Raw genomic sequence first — 21,250 nt, 5'->3', positions numbered from 1 at the left:
AAGGTGCCTATAAACCATCCTGGAAGTTTATGTTACATCAAAGTTTAGAAGAATGTATAACCATTTCATTCTGCTTCCAGTCTTTCATGCACAGTTCTAGGTTATCTTTTCTATTTTAGGAAAACCTTTAAACATGATTTGGGGTGACATAAAACAACCTCGCTGACAGTGTGACAAAGATAGTGCACCCTTTCAGAAAAATCATTGTGTCTATTTAAATATTAGGCTTCAACTTGTTAGTGAAAAATGTATCGCACACAGCATTTTTTTGTGTGTGTGGGAAAATACAGTACAGATTTTGAAGTTTAAAAAAGTCTGGCAAATTACAAATTAGGATAATAATTCATGGGAGTAATAAAATATCAGACTTTTATTGCTCTATTGAGAAGGGCATTAAAAAGCATCTGGGAACTTGAGGTTTGGGAAGATGGGCTTTGAAAGACTTGGTGGGTTAAATATTAATGGAGAAAATATGGGATCTGTAAATGCCTGGAAATATGCTAATGGGGCTTGATTCGGCCAAGGATCAAGTGTTGCTTTGGGGTGCTCAGTGCCTCTGGGAGCTCCTGCTGACAGAAGGAGCTGAGGGACCTCAGCATCTCTTGGAATCCCACTGTGCCTGAGAGCATCATGCCTCAGCGAGCACATTGGGGGCTCTTGGTGTTGGCTGGGCCAAGGGCAAGCCATGGGGGACATGGCAAGGTGAGGTCACCCATGTAGCTGAGGCACCCAGGCCCAGCAGCTTCGAAGCCCAGGCTAGGCCTCTGGCAGCCAGAAGCCAACCCCCATGCAGCACCAACCAGCATGGGACCCATAGGGCAGGTCATGTGAGAAGCCAGATTAAGGGAGAAACTCAGGCTGGTTTCGTCCAGGCCATGTGGTCTGATGCCTTCCCATTGTTACCTCCAGCCAGCTGAAGGAATAGTGGCCAAAGAAGCTGCTCTGCCCCAGCATGGTGTGAGTGTGATGCGTTTTGCTTCTGAGTCCAGTGGGGCTGGAAGGGAAATCCTCATTTTCTACCCATGTCCTGACTGGGTAGTAGTTTTGGCTGTCCTCCCATAAAGTCACAGTCTCTTTTTACCTTAATTCCACTCATATTTTTCAGTCTGCTATTTGTTTAGATGCTATGGTCTCAAGGGAATTAAGTCCTCACTCGTCAGCCATTTATTGTTTGTGCTGAGGAAACCAGCCCTTGTTGGCAGTGGAAGCCTCCAGAGGCGTATGCTTTTCATAATGTTCTTCAACATGGAGCACAGTATTTCCAACCTAACTGTCTTTTTGAAGGCACTGTGAACGCAGAGGCAGACTGGTGAACTCAGACAAGCTACTTTTCTGCCCCAGCCATTGCTGCAAGGGCTGTTCTGGCTTCTCGTCACGCTCTGCCTGACTGGCTCCTGCAGTGGCAGGTCACTGAGCCTGCACACCTCTGCTCTTGAAACACCTTCATTTTCATTTTTAATACCCTACTCCTATCTCTTATCTTCAGGTTGCTGATGGAATTCCTGTGCCACATGCATCATTGAGGAGCAGCACAGAGCTTGAAAAGGGCTCTAGGATAAGGGATCCCTGGCCTTCACTGGAAACCAAAGAGCTATTGTGGAGCTCTGGAGATAGCAGCACCATCATCAGTGCAAAGTAATGTAGACCTGCAGGACTTCAGGGCCTTTGTTAGCACTTGTCATGGAGTGGAGCAGCAAGGGGGTTGCGTATTGCATTTTCTGAGACAGAATAAATATATCTAAGTTTTCTGGCATTGATTTTTGACAAAGGATTCAAGAATCTGCAGCTGTGCTGGCTTCCTCGTCCCCTCCCCCACTTTATTACAATGCATGTTGTTCTGAAATACTCAATTCAGCTATAAACAATCTACTCTATCAACAACATGCTTTTGCACTTTTTGAAATGGTGCTTTGAGGCAGATAAATGAAAGTAAGTATGGCAGCTTGCCAGTAAAAATCCTGCAAACTGTATCATCACAGGGGCACTGACTAAGACAGCACATTATTTTATTTACTGTGGAAACTGAAAATCCATTTCTGCCCATACAATAGCTGTTTATTTCATCTTTACTTGATGTTTGTTCTAATCTTACTTGACACTTCTAGATAGTAATAGTTCGCAAGCTGTTCAGATCAGTGCTCGCAGGGCTCCATCAGCCAGCACTTCTTGCTGGTGGTAGAAGTCCAGCACCCTCTCTTCTGACACATACCCTCTCATTGGCAGCAAAGGAGACCACCTGAAGGTTGGGCACCAGCATGGTGCTGGGCTAGCTGCACCAGTCCCAGGGTTTAGTTTGCACCTGTACCTCTACAGGCCAGGATGGGCACAGGACACATGTTGTGAACGCTTTGCTTTGCAGGAGGCTAACTTGGGCAAAGGTGCTCCTCAGTTTTTGAGTTTGTCTTTCTAGATGCTCAGTTTATCAGAGATTGATATTAACAGCTATTTAAATCCCAGACATCCCATATACTACGTAAAACTGATTTTGAAATGCAGAGAGACAGGATAACCAGTGTGTTCCTGCTAAGGCCTGCTGGGCTCATCCTGCTGCTAGTGCTTTCCTCATCCCAGCAATGTGTCCTCTGATGGCATGGTGGCCCAATCCCTGGCTCCTGTGCTGGTAGAGCAGTTCTTGCACCACTCATCACAATGGCTCTAAGAGGAAACCAATGGGAGGAAACCCAGCTGGGGAAGAATGCTGAACCATTCAAAAACCTCTGGAGAGGAAATTAGTAATATTTTGTTTTCCTGAATATTTTCATTGAAATTTTGGGAAAATAATTGCAGATGAAAGATCTCTGTTTTTGTCATCCCATTCTTTATTACTTGTTTTTGCATCCTTGCTTTCTTCCTTTTTTTCTTTTCTTTTTTTATTTTTTTGAATATTCTTCCTCCTACTTCTTTCCTCCCTCTCTTTTGTTACACTTTATTTCATTTGCCACCACAGAAGAAGTGAGGAGGGCAAGGAAGAGAAAAAAATGTCAATAAGTAAAGAAAAAGTACGTTTCCAAATTTTCTTTTCCAGATCTGGTGAAAATAGTTTCTTTTGTTAACTTTCAGATCTTAATGATGGCTTTTTATGAAAAAAAATCAACTGAAAATGATTCTAAGCAGCTGTATTTAACTCTGATTTGGTTATCTAGCTGTGTTGGGGAATGCCATTTTATTCTTTGACATTGCCAGAGTCTCCTCTGGACACGTTTTGCTCTGAGGAGTTCTCCTTTCTGCTTATCCATTATAATTCATCGTGCTGAGCAGTCAGGAAACTCCTGAGGAGCACTTTGGTACTGTTTTTTTTGGCCAGCTTAGCTAAGCTTGTCCTGTTTATAAGCTTGTCTGTTCTACTGCCTTTTCCTGTGTCCTTTTTGTTAAAGCTTGTTGGTGCTTTGGGAATAAAAGTGTATGGCATGAGTCTGGCAGCTGGACTGGGGAGGACAGCCATGACAGAGAAGCGTGGCTGAAGATTAATAGGATATACACTCTCTGTAGAGACAGGTTCTTAAAGACGTGTGGGTTCAGCTCTGCTTTTACCAGTCACTCTTAAATGCTATTTTCCATCTGGGAAGAACCTGTAAGGTGAATGTACAGGATTGCTGAGTGCTTTCAGATGAGTGTCAAGCCGATAAATGGATGTTGTTCTTCATGCTACCAAATACAGGATATACCTGGGTGGCTGCATTTTTCTCTGCTTTATCTTACCTTGAATCTATTCAAAACAAACTAGATCTGACAATTACATATATGCAGTGTACACTGAGTCACACAATCGTATTTACAAATCAGCCTAGGGGACTGAAATGCATGTCTTTGATTCATTTTAGTGGTAAAGTGTCCAAATATTGCACAGCCTTGCAATAAAGCTGCAAACATCAGCTATAGTTCATTGTAGTGATCCTTCTTACTTTTATTTCACAGAACACTTGTTAATTCTCAGTCTGTGCTACAGAGCTCAAAAGAGTAGCTCTTTCTGCACAAATGTTTTTTTGGAGAATTCCTCATGGCAGGATTTTGGGTATGCTCACGTGTGAACCACTGAAGCATCCCCAGAGCAAACTCCAAGCAGAAAAGGGCTGTGTTTCAGACCGAATGTCTGACACAGTTCAGTAGGCTGTACAGGAAAGCCTGGAGAGGGTTTGCCCATCCTAGGGGTGTGTGAGATGTGGCACCAAAGAAGGGCAAAAAAACCTCAGGAAGTAGAGGAGTACAATTTTGACATTTTTAATGTTGCCCTAGTCATTATACAAGCCCATTCTAATATGGCTGGTAGCATACTGACCACACAAGAGCCAGTGCAAAGCTACTGTGAATACACAACTGTTGTGACAGAAAAATACAAAATGGAATGAAATCTCTCATCAGGGATCTTCCAGAGCATCAGGGGTCTTCTACGGAATGAAATCCCTGAAGGCACAAAGAAATAGAAGAACAGTGGGCATTGCAAAGTGTCATGTGTGACAGCAGACCAACATCACCTCTGCCTTTGCTGAGTGTTCCATGTTCCCTCAGATGGGAGCTGGTGAATGACCACCATGTTCAAATATACAGCAAGGCAGTGTCAGAAATCACTGTAATGAAATGTGTCCTGCTGGGCTGTTAGAGCAGAGCCTGAGTGCAGTACAGAAGCACCTCCACGTGCATGTATGGGGATGGCCTCTCTTGGAGCCTGCCCAGCTCAGCAGGCTGCATGGGATGGCCTTAGGAATTGCTGAGTATGGGGGGCTGTGAGCAAGCTGGGGATCTCTGCAGGGAGGACAGTTAGAAATTCCTACTTGGGCACTCCAAACATTTTGTGAGGGCACCATTTTGTTAGCAGGAACCATGCTGGCATGTGCTCAGGGAATACACTACTGTATGACCTGCATAAGTTACTTATTAGTTCAGTTAAGATGTGAAATGTTAAACATTACATAAGGCTATGAAATCATAAACAGTGAGTCTGCAGAAAGGAAAAGGCAGGAAGGTCCAGGATGATGGCCCCTCACTACTGGTGGATATATCCCTTCTGCAGCACTCTGCATTCCTCTAGAGGGTTTCAAGCCCTCACTGGTACCAGCCATGCCCCAAAACTTGTCAGAGCTGGACTGTGGGGGAAGTGAGTTTAGCCAGAATCTGCTACCTAACAGAAAAATGACAGTGGGATTTTCCATGCAACAAAGACTGAGTGTGACTGCTGGGGGAGAAAGCAGGTGGAGAGATTAGACATGTCTGATGCTGACAGAATGCATGTTTGTGCTTAATACATTGGAGAAATTGTTCAGGAGCAATCCAGCCATGTGAAAATATGACCCTTGTAATTTTGCCAAGGTCAGAAAAAACTGAGATCTACTGAGTAAGAGCTGGTCCTGCAAGAAAAAGCTGTCCAGAGTCAGCATGACCATGTTGCTGGGGCAGCTCTCACCAGGGTCCCACTAGGGCAGTGGCAGGGCCTCTGCTGCCCTTTTCAATGCTTGCTTGTGCTCTGCTCACAAGAAAAAAGTTCCAGGCCTTCTCCAGCCCACCTGGCTCTGGGCACTTCAATCACTTCTGAGTCTGAAAATCACATTGTTCCAGAAAGGTTCATGAAACTTCTAGGAGGGAGTTAGATCTTCTATAGATCCTCCTTCCATGCTGTTTTCTTTGCTTTCTGCTCTGTTCTAAAGATGATAAAGTTATTAAACCACTTTCCTTTCTACTCGTTAGGGCCAGCTTGAGGAAGAAGGAATTATGACTCTTCCTGCCTAGCAAAAGTATGCCTGCTTGGAAAGTCCATCTACAAATCCTGAAGATGTATGTGACCAGTTTGGGGCAGTCCTGGGGAGCACCAAGTGCTAGAAGGAGGACACGTGCTTGTACAGAAACACAATAGACAGAGAGGCGGGAATGCTGTTCCTCTGAAGTTCTCCTTTGAATTTCCATAAAGATTGAATTTGAAAGACCCATACCCATTAAAAGATTTGGGCTGAAGTAATAGCCAAGTGCTCTTCTCAGGCAATTCAGAAATGCTGTGTGTAAGAGCTCTGCCATCCCCTGATCAGGTAAGCTGCGTGCAGACAGGCCACTGGCCTTAGGCCTCTAGCAAGGAGGCCTTGGAGAGACCCTGTGGCTAGTGCTGACCATTTTCATAGTGCCAGATTGGTGCCCCATCGCTGTCACAGCAGCATCCAGTGAGACATTTGTGGGAAAAGCAGCTCTGGAGATTATCTGAGGCCCTGTGAAGGGGGGAAAAAAGATGAACTAGCAAAAACTTAATTAAAACTCTTATTATGAGGTGGAATTTAATACTTTAAAAAAAATGCAGTGTGACCCAGTGCAGCACTGCAGCTGAATTAATCATGAATGAGGATAGTAATTTTTAATTTTTGTGTGCATAAGAAAAACACTCAACAGATTTGACAATTAGAGCAGGGTAACAGCATTGCATGGCACAATGTGAAGTAGTTTTTCCCAGTGGTTTTTGAGAGGGAGCTAAACAGATGTGCTCAAATATTTACAAGTGCACAATATTCACATGCTTTTCAAATGCTGACCCTGCTGATTCGCAAAAGTCTGCTTCAATCTGGAGACCAGCTACTGCAGTGACATGGGCTATTTATCATCGGTAACACAGCGGCACTACCGCCAGCTCCCAGCGTACTGGTGTGCAAAGTCATCTCCTGCTCTACTGGCAATGCTACATCACCTCAGCAGCTCACCTGAATCACCGAGGTGGACCATCACAGACCTGGCAGCAGCAGGTCCTGGTGACTCAGTCCCAGTCAGGAGCCAGTGGGGCAGGAGAGGCTCTTATGCCACACCACAGCAAAGAGAAACAGAAGACAGCAGGGTTTGAGGCTCTGTGGAAGGATTTGAGGGAAACAGTTCCTTGAGGCCTGAGTCAAAATAGAATCCAGCTCTCTCCTGCTTGGCTGTGCAAGGAGGTCAACCAACAACAGAAACTGATCCCACTCTAAAAGCAGCTTTCTCCTGAGAAGACGCACAAAATACACACATCTTTCTTAACATTAAACTTGCTTTATAATGCCAACTGCAATTTTGCTATAATTAAATTTCAGTAGAAAGATTAGATCCATGCAGACCTGTGTGCAGCATTGATACCACGTGGGTCACAGAGCTGCTTTCTGTCTTTTCTGACAAGCAACTGCCACAATGTTGAGCTCGAATAGTGTAGCTTCTATTTAGTGATCTGCTCTAAACTATTTATTACCTGCTAAGAAATGTTGCAAAAATTCTCTGAGATACACACAAAAATATACCAGCACATCCAAGCCACTGTGCTTGTTGAGGACCATGGTAGGAAATACCTGCTTAGGTTCTGGGAAGTGGTTTGTACAAGGATGAGGAGAAAAGGGAGCATTTCAAATTCAGGACTTTGGGGTTAAACTTTGTGCTCTGCCCTAGGCTCCGTGTTAACTGTTCACAAGTCCTGTTCTTTGAAGCACACTGTTGAACATAGATTCACCAGACCAAGTGCACTTAATGACATCTTCTGCACAACTCATGCACCTGCCCCACCCTGAGAAGCACCTACCTGGACTAGAGGCGGTAGATAAGTCTACACCAGCCAGGCAGGGCTCTTCCTTGCTTTTTAGCCAGGTTCAGCTCTTCTACCAGCTTGGGAATTCCTTCCATTGAAGGATGAGGGGGTAAGGTCACTAAGGCTGCACCCATTCAGTTCCAACTGAAAAGTGAGTTCAGCTACAGCAATAAAAATTGGAGTAGCACAGCTGAAGGGGAGACAAGAGTGGAGTAGTCCTGGAGGGGCCTGTGTTACATGTTTGCACTATGCAATTCAGTGGGGTGAACAACCAATTGCAGATATCAAAGTGATCAATGAGAGGCCCAGTGTATTTGGCCACTTAGCTATGCTCAGTCACGCTTCAATTAAGAGCTGACAATGCCAGCTAGGATTGTCTATTTTGCTACTAGTACAGGGTGTTTCATTGCCTTATTTTCCTCAGAAGGGGCCCAAAGAAAAGTCACGTTTGTTCAGCACAAGCTGTATTTGGGGAAGATCAGGTAAGCCAGATGGCAGTGTCAGTGATGGATGGTACAGATTCCGTAGGGCTATGCCTGAATATCGTAACTGGGAAAGCCACGCTGCACTGTACCTCATTGAGATATTGACTATTGCAGCAGTTGCTTTACACTGTTCAATTGGCTGTGTAATTGCTTTCACAAATTAAACAAAAACAATGGTGAAAATATGTAAAATGTCACCTGGGCTGAATTGTGGTTCAGATCCCCAGTGAAAATGAGTCTGGCAGCTTCTCCTCACTTCTTATTTGCTCAATTTCAGCCTGACTGCCTTTCTGCTCACCAGCCCAGTATGGTGCTGCAGGTCAGGTTTTGATATGTTGTTGGTGCTGCGATGTGAGAAGCCCTGCTTACCTGGCACAGGCTGGGGTTATTAGCCCCCTGTTTTCCAACCCTTCCCAGTCATCCCATGCCTTGTCTGATTTTTGGTTTGCTGTGGTTGCTCTCCTGGGTTTCTCTACTTTGCAGGGCAAACATACAATGCTGCACTTTCCTCTTGAGCTTACCTTTCTTTCCCTGTAGCATTTAGCCCTCTAAATGTGGCAGTTGTTCATCTAGTAAAAGCAACTGAAGGAATGAGAAAGAGCCACATCCTGCAACTGCAAAATGCCAAGTCAGCAGGTCCCAGGCATGCTGACTTTTCCTCTGCAGGCAGCAGTCAGATAGTGTGGACATGTCCTCTATCCCCTGTGCTCTTTGGGCAGCAGCTAGAGGGAATTAGCCAGTCAAGGTTCAACCAGGCGCATCTGCATTTCAGGCTCTTTCCATTGCATATTTGTGGAGGTTGGGCTTATCTTCATTTTCTTTCTCTCCTTTTCCAGCCTGTTTAAGTTATTTGATGCAGTCACCTGAATTTAGGAGCAGTGTGGAGCTAGTGAATCCAACAAAGCATCAAGAGACGCTGTCACAACCCTACATACAGTAAGTGCAGTTGCAGTGACCCTTCTCACAGGTTTTCAAGAGCAGAGGTTACCCAGATGGCTACAAGGCATTATGTCTTCCCAGTGAAACTGAGACCCTCCATACCATTGAGAATTTGAGTTGCTGCAGCTGGAACCACAGCCACAAAGATACAATGTTTTCTGTCAGGCAGGCTGGAGGAGCCCATGTTTCTCATCACATAGATGAGAAACTTTTTAATAGTTTGCAAAATTATGATAAGCTCTGCAAGGCCATTTAAAATGGATAATCTTCAAGTGGTATTAAGGATTAAAATGGGTCTGCCTTGAATGCCTTAATGGGCCCCTCACAGGCTGTTCGGCGTTATCAAAAGGTGATTTTAAGAGTTTGTAATAAATATGTTCCTTTGGGGAAGATTAGGAAATGAAGTGGGATTTGCCGTCCTTCTGCTACCTCCAAATTGCTGTGCTCTAACTGAATTAATTTTCTTAGGTCTTCCTTGAACTCCGGAGTGCCAGTTCACTTCTGATCTATTGTTCAGTGAAGAGGTTTGTCCTTAGGGGGAAATGTTTGCTCCAAGAGCTAGGGCGATTTAGTATTTGATTATCAGCCTAGGAGAAATTAGTCAAATTAGGCTTTGGCTTAGAGAACACTTACATGTATGTTTAACCTTCCATTCCTGAAGAGTCCTTTAGATTTCAAAATGCAATGAAATAAAGTGTGCCAGCAGAAATTTTATGGGGACTTGGGACTATGAGAGCTATCTATTCTCAAAGCAGCATTGACTGGCTTTATTCAGAAAGCTTTCCTCAAGCTAGCCCTGCTTGTCCTGTTTAGTGTCCATCTCCTTAGCTTTGTTGCAATCCCAGCCTCCATTCATATGACTTTTCCCTCAGAAAGAAGGAACAGTTTAGCAAAAAGCTTAGGATAAACATAAAAATAAAATATTTTTGTGACTGTTGTGTCTGTTGAGATCCCTTTTAAGCAGGTAACAGATGATAAATTATTCCTTCTTATTGTGTTCTAGCCTTAAGAGGCTGGTACAGAAATTACTGGGAGATTTGGTGTTACTTACATTTTAGTTACAATTACTTACATTTTAGTTACAATTACTTGGAGATTTTATCTAACCAGATAGAGTTAGTGAAAATACTCTCCTTAAGCATTCATTTGTCATTTCACAGTGTTCCATATTGACTAAGTCCATGTCCTTGGGCAACCAAGTTGTCAGAGTGGTACAGAAACCACCATAATTATCCTCTGCAATCTGTCTGAGGTCTCCCTTTTATATAAATACTGTTATATGCTAGTTAATGGAGTTGAAGTATGATTATGAAACTTTCACATTTCTCAAAAAGTTGATGGATGAACAGTTTCTTATGGAGCCCGGCAGATAACATAACACCTATTGCAAGTGTCCTTCTAGCAATTAGCCTTACTGCTATTTCTGGCTGCCTAAAATCAACTTGATCACTGAAACTTAGTAATTTATTGGGAACAGTTTTAGAGAGTAATTTCTTTTGGTTTTGCCAAATCTAGTTGATCTCTGCTAATTCTAAAGCAGTCTTTTACCTCTTTAGCTACCCATCTGCCTTGAACTTTGTGCTCTGGAGCCAGCATTTCCAGTACTTTTGTGTTGACTGACTTTCAATCATTCTGCTTGCTGAGACACTGAAAACCCATCAAGAGATTCTCCAAGTTTTCTCAGGCTTTGAGTGCAATTTGGAGGCCTCAGCTCAGGCATAGTACTCTGGAAAGTAGCAACAATATTAGTATACCACTGAAAGATTTCTTACTACTGCAAGCTTCCTTCAGTGATGTGTATGTCAACACACACTCTTGCTCTAGCATTGTTGACTAAAGCATTATTTTATGTTAATGTTATCCAAATGGATCTTGAATGCAGGAAGTTTGATTTCTCAATTTGGTTAAGCATATGATGACCAAAAAAAAAAACACCAACCAATTCAAGAGGTAATACAAGAAGGGAAAACATGAATATAATAATTCATATTAACCACACAATCTGATGGCTTGAGAAACTGTTGCCTATATTATCCAGCTCATAATGATTTTGACTAAAAAGTAATCATAACTAGAGGTTAGGAGCCAGAAAATGTATTGAATTGGTTTAGCGGCCACTTCAAGGAATAACTGAGGAAGGAGTGAAGGGGGATCTATGAGGCTTCCATTGTGCTAACTCCATGTTGCTGGTGCTCCCAGTTTGCACAGAAGCTGGAAAACATAGTTGGGCTTGGCAAACAATCCTGTCCCAGCTATGACTACATCTATCTGCTCCTTTTATTGTGATTGTCCCCCACTAACTAATCCCAATTTAACTCAGCCTGAAGATGCGTGCTTCCTAAATTTCAGATTACAGATTTTGAGGCTGTAGTTAGTGCTTAGACTTCAACTATGGGGTTAAGCTCTGAGTCAAGAAGGTGGGCAAGTGGTCCTATTGCCTTCTGCATTTCACACCCTTAAAGTTAATCCTGTTTTTAGACTTGTTGATGAATCAGCCAAACATCTTACTACTGAAAATGCAGAGATTTTACTATGAAATTTTACATGAATATTTCTGTTAGCCTCTGTGAGTCTATTCATGCTTAAACAACAGAACCAACGTTTGAACACTAGGACCTTGCAGATCAGACAATAAGCTGGAAAACTCCACTGAGAAATACACAACTTTTAATTTTGCCCTACAGTACAGTGGTATTTAGATTTTTTTGCCTGCAGAATCATGATGGGCTATTGAAAGCACATGTGGAATCTGAAACATTTATGGTGCAAACATCATGTCAGCATTCTCCTACACAAGAGATGATGAAACTTCCTAAGATGAGAGCCCATGTAAATATGTGTTATGCATCAGCTAGGCAAACAGATGAGGAAATGTTGTTTTTAGAAGCTCCAGATGATGGCCATGATCCTTCAATGTGATTATTGTAAGGAGAGACATACACGCATGTGCAATCCAACTAATTTATCCTTTGCAGATCCACTGCAGGACCAAGCCAGTGCTGTCTGTGATTCAGGAGAACTGAGAAAAGATGAAAAGGCTGAACCCTGAAGTAGAGAAAAATGCCTCAGAAAACCAGGAACCCTTCCATCCATGCTAAGAGAATATTCAATTAAATTGAATTGAAGAGAATGTTCAAATAAACATCTTATACCTGTGTGACAGCAGCTTGTATCTCTTAATGTGCAAAATCCTGGGCTCACTGCCCATAGTACGTGTCTTAAAACCCCTTAGACTGAGAGGTGACCCTTCCACTGGGTCTATCTCCTCCTAGCCATCGAAGGTCACTTCAGCAATTCCTAAAGAGTTATCTTCTTTACAGAAAACACTGGAAGCAGGAGGGTGATTGCCAGTGTCAAGACTGGAGCCATAGTCAAAGAAAAGGAAGTGCCCTGCCCCTGTGAAATAAACCTTCTCCATCCCCAGGTTAAAAAAAAATAAACAATTAGACCTTCTACTGCTCAAAGATAGCTATTAACAAATCTGTTGTTTAGCAGAAGCAGCATGTATGTGCATATGTGTCAATAAAAGAAAACCAATGAAACTATCCTCCATAAATTGTAATTGCTTCTTTTGTATTCATATTAATACTTACTTTAAACCCTGATGTCTAACTCTTCATGAGCATTCCTGTCTAGAGAAATTAATTTATGCTTTGTTCTGAAAGCATATCAGCAAATGGGCATTGATGCTGATAGCCACTTATTGCTCCGGCAGTGAAGTTAAACAGCTTGTGCTTTTAACTGCATGGTACAAAAGATATAAAACTATTTGCTTGAGATATTAATCCAGGATGACCTGATATAACATCACAGTAAAAGATCTTTTCCCAAAGAAGGGAATTATGTGCTCTGCTCAGTACCTCCTGCTGACTCTCTGCTCCCAGTGAATAAACACACAGCTGAATTCTACCAGCCAGGTGTGATCCAGCAATGAACTGGCAGCACATCCTTGTATCTGCAAATGCCAAGTCTAACTCACAGAAGCAACCCACCACCAGCTCTGCAGCCAAAATGCTTGCTCCATTTTCTCAAGAATCAACAAAATACCACATGAACAAAAAATTATCTCTAAAGAATGAAGCACCTTGGCGTATATACAATGAAGCATCACATGCGAGAATGGTTTTTCATGGCTCAGCCACCATAGATGACTTCATAGAAGTAAAAAGGGAAACTGTGAGTGAGGGAAATGATAAATGGTCTAATGATTAAAGATGATTTACAAAGTCTAATCTCTACAAATGACCTAGTAATTTGAAGGAGAAGAGCTTAAATGTTGGAATATTTCATCTGAAATAATCTGTTCACCAGAAGAGAGGAACCATATGCCCTCAGACTGCAGCTGCTGAATTTTCCAGCATGTTGGCAAACAAAAGTACATGCTCTGTTTGCATATTTGTCCTGTGCCTTTTGTGTCCCAACTTTAGTTCTATTCTGTTTCATTCTGTTCTTCTGTTACTCAGAAAAAAACCCTGAAAAACATTAAACTCAGCTCCTCAGCTCTAAGAAGGCTCTCATACAATCATATTATCTCTTGACCATAAAATGCACAAATGGATTTGAGTAAGTCAGTCTTGCTTTTGTTTAGTAATAACAAAAAAAAAAGGTTAACAAAATACATGTTTGTATACCTAAAGATAAGAAAAGTTGTGCGATAGATACCAATGTCTGAACAGTATTCCACAGGATGCAACTCTCACAGAATAGAAGAAAAATCAAGCAACCTCATGGTTAATTGATGTAATGGAATACTGATAGTTGCCATTGGCTGAGCAAGAATTCACATGTTGCTGATCCTCTAATTCACTGTGATACTTTGGATGTTAAGCTCTGAAGCAGTGCTAAATTTGGCAAAGTGAGGACAAAAACCCATTTCTATTCTGAGCTTGCTACTTCAGCTACTTGCCTTTCATTCAAGAAAGGGATTTGTTGACAGCAAAATTATTTTCTTAGAAAAACACTAAATGAGAAGATGACAAATGCTGTTGTGAATGTTCACACAACTCCAGGAGCAATCAACCATGATTATTCAGACAGGCCTTGTGCAGGAAGGGATAGCGCTAAAATCTTGAAATTTGGCAAGAATAAGGTTTTCAATAAAGACTAGCACTTACTGTTCTAGTTTCATTAGCCACATTCATGCTCATTTGGAATTGACCATGTGCAGTGGAACATCTTGTCTGTATGGATGCAATTAAGAGATGCACAGTGAATAGTTGCCCCGCAGTTAGTGTAACATATGCTCCAGTACTTCCAGACGTGACTACTGTAGTTGGTAGAAAAATCCTGATGTCTTCAACGAAACCTCACAGTTAGTCATATAAAAATCACTACGTGTGAAAGCAGCTGCTTTTTCCCTCTGTGGAAAATGTGTGATAAAGAGAAGAGGAATCCATGTTGAAGAACTGACTGCAAGGCTGAGGCCAATAGGTAAAGCCCTGACTTATTGCATTCAGGAGACACAACAGTATTCCTGCCCAGTCTGCGACCTGCTGCTTGCCTTCTGGCAGATGCTTTTATCTCCCTTACATTTTGCCTTGTGCATCTCAATAAGAGATCCTCAGCCTAACCCTTGCTAAAGGCATCAGAGCATTCTCCTCAGGTTTCATAAGCATCCATGTAATGTGCTTAACATTTATATCTCAGAGCTTTACATACTGTAGACTTGGTCACTGCACCAGACCACTGCCACAGCATCTTCAGCTCGGGGACTGAGGTGCATTTGGTGACTCTGATGCCTGTTTGATATAAGGCAGTAAAAGGCAGCGATCTGAGAAGCAATCTTGTTGCAGTGGAAGCAGGGGACCTGAACCCTCTTCATGTCTGATATGCCAACATCCAGAGCTGAGCTTTGCAAACTGCATGCATTTCCTCAGAGTTCTGCCCAAGCACTGGCTCCACACAAACCCTAGTGGGACTGTCCCTGATTCCTCATGCACACTGGCTAACATGAGCCCATCTCTCATCATGACAAGCCTGGCGGATGTTGTGCAGGCTCATCTGGTGCTCCAGTTCATGGCAATCTCTCTAGCTCTGAAGGTAGCAGGGCTGTGCTGAATCTTTGGATGAGGCAAAAATATCCCAGTAAGATAAAAACTAACAAGATTTTCTTACCCAATATGAGTTTATTTGTATAAGGCTTCTAAATGTTCAGTAGTTTGTACTCCACTTCTGTGTGCTTTACTGCTGTTTTCTGGAATCAGTAGAGGAAGTAACAAATTAACACAAGGAAAAGTGTTCTTGCAGCAGCACCGCAGTGGGGAAAAAGTCATTAATTGCTGGAAATCCACCCAAAAGCATTTCTTCAGTCTTCCAAGATTTTCTAAATTGGTGTTCCAGAACCCAGAGGTCTGTAATGGGAGAAGCTTTGGAAAGGTATGTGCAATTCTGATGCCAAATTTGAAGGGGATTTCTTAGGCCCTTTCCGGACAAGCCTCCTTTTTGAAAGCCCAGGGGTTGGAATATTTCCCTCTTCTCTCTGCACTCAGAGTCTTCTGCTTTCAAGAAATCTACAGGAGCTGGGACTACGAGTGCAGCTCTTTTCCCTCTACAAATGCCATCCCTATTCAGGAGCAGAGGTCTGTCCACTGGCCCCTCTGCTGCAGGCCCAAATTGCCTGCTCTTCCAGCAGAGCTGGAGTTTTCAGAACAAATGTGAACTTCTACACCTGTGGAAAACACAAGTCATGCTGGGTGAATGGAGGTCAGTTCCTGCCCAACCATGGCAGATAGCAAGTGACTCAAGTGCAAATGCACAGCCTAAGCTGTAAGTCAAAGAATGTGAACAAACACCCGTCCTTGCCCCAGAGAAGGTTTTGGAGAGCCCTGCCTGCTCTTCCTCCATGCAGCAGTTGATAAAACATTGCTGCAAGGTCATGGACAACATTCCAGCTTATCTAAACTGCAGGTAAATATGCCTCCTTCCCAAAGAGCATACAGAAACAGCTGTTCAGCATTGCAGTGTGTTACAAAAGGTTCCTTGTCTCTTCAAGGTGGTTGTTCTTCAAAGTAGTGTTCTGAGAAGTGCCTGCCACCTGCACCAAACTGTGATGGCTGGAGAGGAGACTAAAGCAGGAAAAGGAAAGGATGCCAGTCTCATGGGTTTGCTTCCTATGATTTTTAATATGCGTTTGGGAATTAAGAGGAAAAAAGTCAGATATTTAATGGATGAGACTTTAGAGGCAGGCAATGTGTCAAACACTTCTGCTGCCTTAGAGCAAAGCTCATTTCACTCTCCGTACCTCAGATACACAGACAAGGCTCAGTGCTACCAGGTTTGAGATTATCCTGGGGCAGACAGGAGCAGGGCCTGCCCTACCAAGCCCAGTGCAAGAGGTGTGGGTTCCCTGCCAGCCCCATAAATGGCCTGGGAAGGAGACAGCCCTGCATTTACAGTGTTGTAACCAGAACCGCACAAGACAAGGCAACCTGCACTGCACATGCCAGCAGAGAGGCAGCCTGCTGGGTGATAGGGGGCCTGCTGGTAGGAGGCAGGAAAATGCACAGAAAGAGCTGTGTTCCAGTGCTGTCCTTTCTTTTTTTTTTTTGGTGTAAAACCACCCAGGGTAGTATTTGTTTATCATCCTGGGCTTGCCTGTGTGAATAGAGTGCTGAGTCTCTGTTTAAAAGCCCCCACAGTGGGCAAGCTTTATAAGGCCAAATTAAAACCATTAATTTGCTGTGTGATCAATCAGGATGACTGACAATTGATGGAAATGCTTTAAAACAAACAGAATCCTCAAAAATAAATAACTCTGCTCTTCTGAACTGAACACAGCTCTTCATCTCCCCTCAAACATTTCTTTTAAGATACTGTTTACATAAATTTAATCAGTTGTGTCACTAGGGCACAGCAAAAGCAGCAATGTGACCTGCTGAGATTTAGCACCAGATTGCGATTTACAATCAAGGCAACAAGAGTCACTGAAGTGCATAGCTCCCGCCCCAATTACTAATTAATCAGACCCAAAGAGGTCTCCATAAAAGGCATAGCCATCACCTGTGAGCCCTATAAATCCAAAGGGCTTTTCTGTTTTTCAGGTAGAAAAGGTGACCAGGGAAGTCATACATCTTGTGGCTGGGATTTGTTAATGTTAATGATTTGGGTTCCCCCCTGCTTTTCTTTCTCTCCTCTCCTTCCTGCGTTTGATATTATTGCTGCTGGCTTGTTTGCACTAAAGCAGTGCTCAAAAGGCAGTCGGATGTTGGCTGGGATGAAATGAGTTGGCCAGTCTTGAATACGTGAATGTTCCACTGCTCTTGGTTGGTTTGGCTATCTGTTTCTTTTAAATTTCCTTAAAAGCATTAGCATAGCAACAATGTTTGCACTGGTTTTCACTGGGTGTAATGATAACATGGTGGCTGGGGTAGAAGAGAGTGCAGCTCAATGCGCTGTCCCATGCTGTGGTATACCAATCTTGTGTGCGTGTGGAGCTCTGTGTGTTGGGCTCGTGCTGGCTTTGCTGGAGCTGAGGCTTTGAAATCTATACTGCTATGGTGAACAGTGCTGCTCCCTGGGGCTGGAGGAAATTCCCCGTGTCCCTTAGCTATCATCAGCTCCTCTTTTAGGGGCTGGAGAGCGCCCACTGCCCTTTGGCTCTAAGAGACTGAGTTTGGGTGGGCTCTGTGTAACACCTCAATAATTGCTCAATGTGTTTTTTTCAGTATTTCAAGGCAGAAGAGATAGTGCTGACTCTGGGAGGTGAGGTGGAAAGAGAAGAAAATAGTATGAGGTAGATCCTCTCATTTGCTGCTTTCACTTGCTTTTATGGTCAGGCCAAACCTTCTTGATGCTGATAGTTCAAAATAGAATCCCACAGCTTCTAATATGAAAATAATATGGGCTTTAAGACCAAGCCACAAGATACTGTGAAAACAGGAAGTCCAATGTGCCATTTAAGTGGGCTATTTAATTACAAATTCTGTTTTTGAAGGACATTGATTTATTTCTTGAGAACTAGAAGTAACAGGATAAAAACATGCTGGTGATGTTTTTCCAGTTGCTTTGTTAAATGCACAGCTGTGCACATTGCATAGGGGAAAGAAAAAACCTTTCCTCCTCTCACCCTCAGCAATGTACCCAGGAACAGAACTGCACATCTGTAAATCAATGCATCATTAGATTCTCATCAATTTGTAAGCTTCACTTGGTGTATGGCTAAAATAATCCCACAAGGGTAACTAAAGAAATGTATGGGCCTGAAAGCAAACAACTCTGGCCAGCAGAAGCACTATTACAGGTGGGTTTTTTTTGGTTGCTGGCTATCTCTTTTGTTGTTTTCATTTTGTTCCTCACAACAGTCCACACTGAATAATTATTTTAGGTGCACTGCTACCAGTATATTCATTAGCTGAGGATCTCTGGACATATTAAAAGAACACAGTAAAACAACTAATGATGCACTTGAGCAGTAACAGGTTGTCATTAGAGCAGCATCTGCTCTCATCAGAGTTAATTATTCAGTTGCTTTGTTTTCCAAGTAGGTGTCTGGTAGAATTTAGCAGAATCTTAATTAAAACACATTTTCAAACTCCGTGAATGCTCATCTCATCTGAAGAAATCAAGACAATTTCTACCATAAACATCAAGCTTCAGTTGAGCCATCAAGCAGTGGCAGGATTCCAGCCCAAGCAAGGCCTCCCTGGCCCCAGTGTGTTCAACCGAAAAACTGCCCTGTGCACGGACCTCTGACCAGCATATGTGTGGGTTTGGCTATGGGGATACTCATCCTGGATCATTACTGTACACACACCAGGGATGCTGCATGTGATCTCTGAGAGGCTCCCCAGAGCAAGGTGCGCCTCCTGCTTGGGTGCAGACCTGCCCTAATGCCCACTCCTACCTTCCTCCGAGTGCCCTGGAAGATACTGCTATAGGCAGCTCATCCCAGCTGACTTCCAGGCAGATGCTGGTTATTTCAAAGCTTTTTGTTTCCCTGCTTTCTTCTGTGATTCTGAGGGGAAGGCTAACTTTCCCCTTGGAAAGCTGTTCACGCAGTAGCTGCGGATGTGCCAGAGAAACTCTCCTTAAGCCCAGCGTGCACCTGTGAGGGTGCTGTAGGAAGGCAGTGGGAGCAGGGCGAGGCCGTGGTGTTCTCCCACTTAGCAAAGTCCTCATAAAGGAAACAGCCCTGCAAGGTGCACGAGCCAAAGCACAGTTTGCTCTGCTCCAGTGCTGATATTGGCTTCTCAGGATCTCTGCTTTACTGGATTTTGGCAAGCACATACCAGGAAAAGTTTGGTCTAAGGATAAAAAGCTTTATTTCCCAATGGCCAGCACAGCATATGAAGGGTTGAGTCCTCAGCTTGGACTCGCTGCAGTGCATTGACTTATGCCAAGAGCTGGCCGGGAATTTTCTGTCATAAAAATGGTGTTTCACCAAAAGGAAATGTTTCATGGAAACAGAGTATGGAAACATGGAAACGGACAGGGTGGGTTCAACCCCTCAGTGAGGTGGGAATGTTTCCATGCTTGATAGAGGAATTATTTTTATGAAGACTGTTTATGAATGATTTTATTAAAAGGTTGTGGTTGTTGCTTTGGCTTGTTTGTTTTAATGAAAGGGATAATATCAAAATTGTCCTTTTATATGGCATTCTCAAACTTTTTGACATGGTAATATTTTAGAATTAGAACGTCTTCCTCAACACTTCCAAACTCCCTCAAAATTAGGAGAGGTACCTGCTAGCCTAGCAGGGCAAGCTGTAACTGTGTGCACATGCTGGTTACATGCAGCAATGTCTGTGTGCCCCTTCTCCAACCCCCTGGCTCACCAGGGAGCATGCCGGCACACACACAGCTTGGGTTTTCTTTCTGCTTTCCTTATCCCTTTGCAAAATAAGAGCTCTCCCAATCAAGAATGTCTATTTGCCTGTCATGAATTGAAAAATGGAAATCTGAAACTCAACTGTATTTTAATGGCTTTTGTGACTTTTTTTTGTGATCTTTTCAAGGGGCTGAGTGAGCAAACCGTCCTGTGCAGTGTCATAGGACTTCTGACTCCACTGATGGAAATACCTTCTGGTTTGGGCTCCTTGAGGGAAAACGCCTCTGAAGAACACCACAGCGTTTGTTTATATCTGGGCTTCTGCTGAATGTAAAGGCATAGCTTACTATCAAAGGCAGTCCTAGTGCCAGCAGTGCAGTGTGTGAGGCGACAAAAGACTCCCACGTGGGGCAGTAAGTTAGGGGAGCCACCCTTCTCCTCACTGCTGCTTCACGCTTCAGGCAGCAGTATGACAATCCAAACTCAGCCACCCCACCAAGCCACAGGCAAGAGTTCAGCCTTTGTGTTAAAATAAGGCCTGTGTCTGACAAGTAGGTGCACCCAGCCTGTGCAGGCTCAGCAGGCCACAGCAGTTCTGCAGGCTGAGGGCAGCGGCGGGCAAGGAGCTCATACCCTCCACCTCACCATTTGGGCTGTGCAATAGGTTCTGGTCAAATGCCTTGAAGGTGGGGAAAGGAAAGAAAATGAGGTTTTATTTGGCTAAATCAATATTTACTGAAACCTTTGAAGCACATTTTATTCCACTCAAAACCCAACTTAGGTCATTCTGACAGGGACTGAGTTTCTGGTGAAACTCCATCTCCTCTTCCCCAGCCTGTCCCACAACTCTTTCATGACACCATTGATACAGCCAAGGATTGTCTGGCAAGTTCTCATGGACTTGCATCCACATACTGGGAGCAATCCCAGTAAGGCTGAGCTCATCACCACCAGATCCCCAGCTGGGTCCCCATTGGGCCAGGCAACATCTGCTCAGTTACCTGGGCAAGCTGATTTTGTCCATTGCTTGCAACTGCAGCCCAGAGAAGCTAGGCTGTGAGCTGCAGAGTTGGGAAGGGCTATTCCGTCTACCCTACAGGAGGGTTGATGCTGCTGGAGGACAGTGAGATGATCAGGCTCTGCTAGGTAAAATTGTGTGAGCGGTCTTCAGCCCTGTGGTTGGTTTCATTGTGCTTACATGGCGTTGTTGTGGTTGGTGTTGTGACAGCAATATTACCTTTTGTGCTGCTTGAACCCTTGAAATAGTGTCCAAGTGAGCTATTATAGAGAAACAGAGAGGTGAGCATGTGAGTCAGTACTAGCAGAAGGGATGAGGGAAGCTGCACACTTGGATGGAAACCTGGACGATGCTCATGGTTGTCTGCTGCGCGCTGTCAGCGGCTGGAGTGGGGCCACGCTCAGCCAGCCAGGGCTGCTGCTTCCCCCCTTCCAACACAAACTGGGATCAGCTCAATTAGGCAGGCTCTATGCAGCAAAAGCAGAGAAAGCCAGAAAGTCCTCTGTGACATTTATCTCTGTCTTCATTCC

The 21,250-nt window shown here is 43.6% G+C and overlaps 1 long non-coding RNA gene across 2 annotated transcripts in view; it reads left to right on the top strand.

The window, feature by feature from the left end:
* Nucleotides 1-12,522, top strand: part of LOC116216805 — a 14,620-nt gene extending 2,098 nt beyond the window's left edge. For both annotated transcript variants that reach the window (XR_004160298.1, XR_004160297.1), the window contains 4 exons: nt 1,487-1,635; nt 5,680-6,014; nt 8,835-8,934; nt 11,913-12,522. This is a non-coding gene — a long non-coding RNA (uncharacterized LOC116216805). The remainder of the gene's footprint in view (nt 1-1,486; nt 1,636-5,679; nt 6,015-8,834; nt 8,935-11,912) is intronic.
* Nucleotides 12,523-21,250: the final 8,728 nt, after the last annotated feature.

This window comes from Meleagris gallopavo, chromosome 7 (genome assembly GCF_000146605.3).
Source record: "Meleagris gallopavo isolate NT-WF06-2002-E0010 breed Aviagen turkey brand Nicholas breeding stock chromosome 7, Turkey_5.1, whole genome shotgun sequence".
NCBI classification, from domain to species: domain Eukaryota; kingdom Metazoa; phylum Chordata; class Aves; order Galliformes; family Phasianidae; genus Meleagris; species Meleagris gallopavo.
The sequence above is the reverse complement of the archived record's forward strand: the minus strand, read 5'-3'. Positions and strand labels throughout refer to the sequence as shown.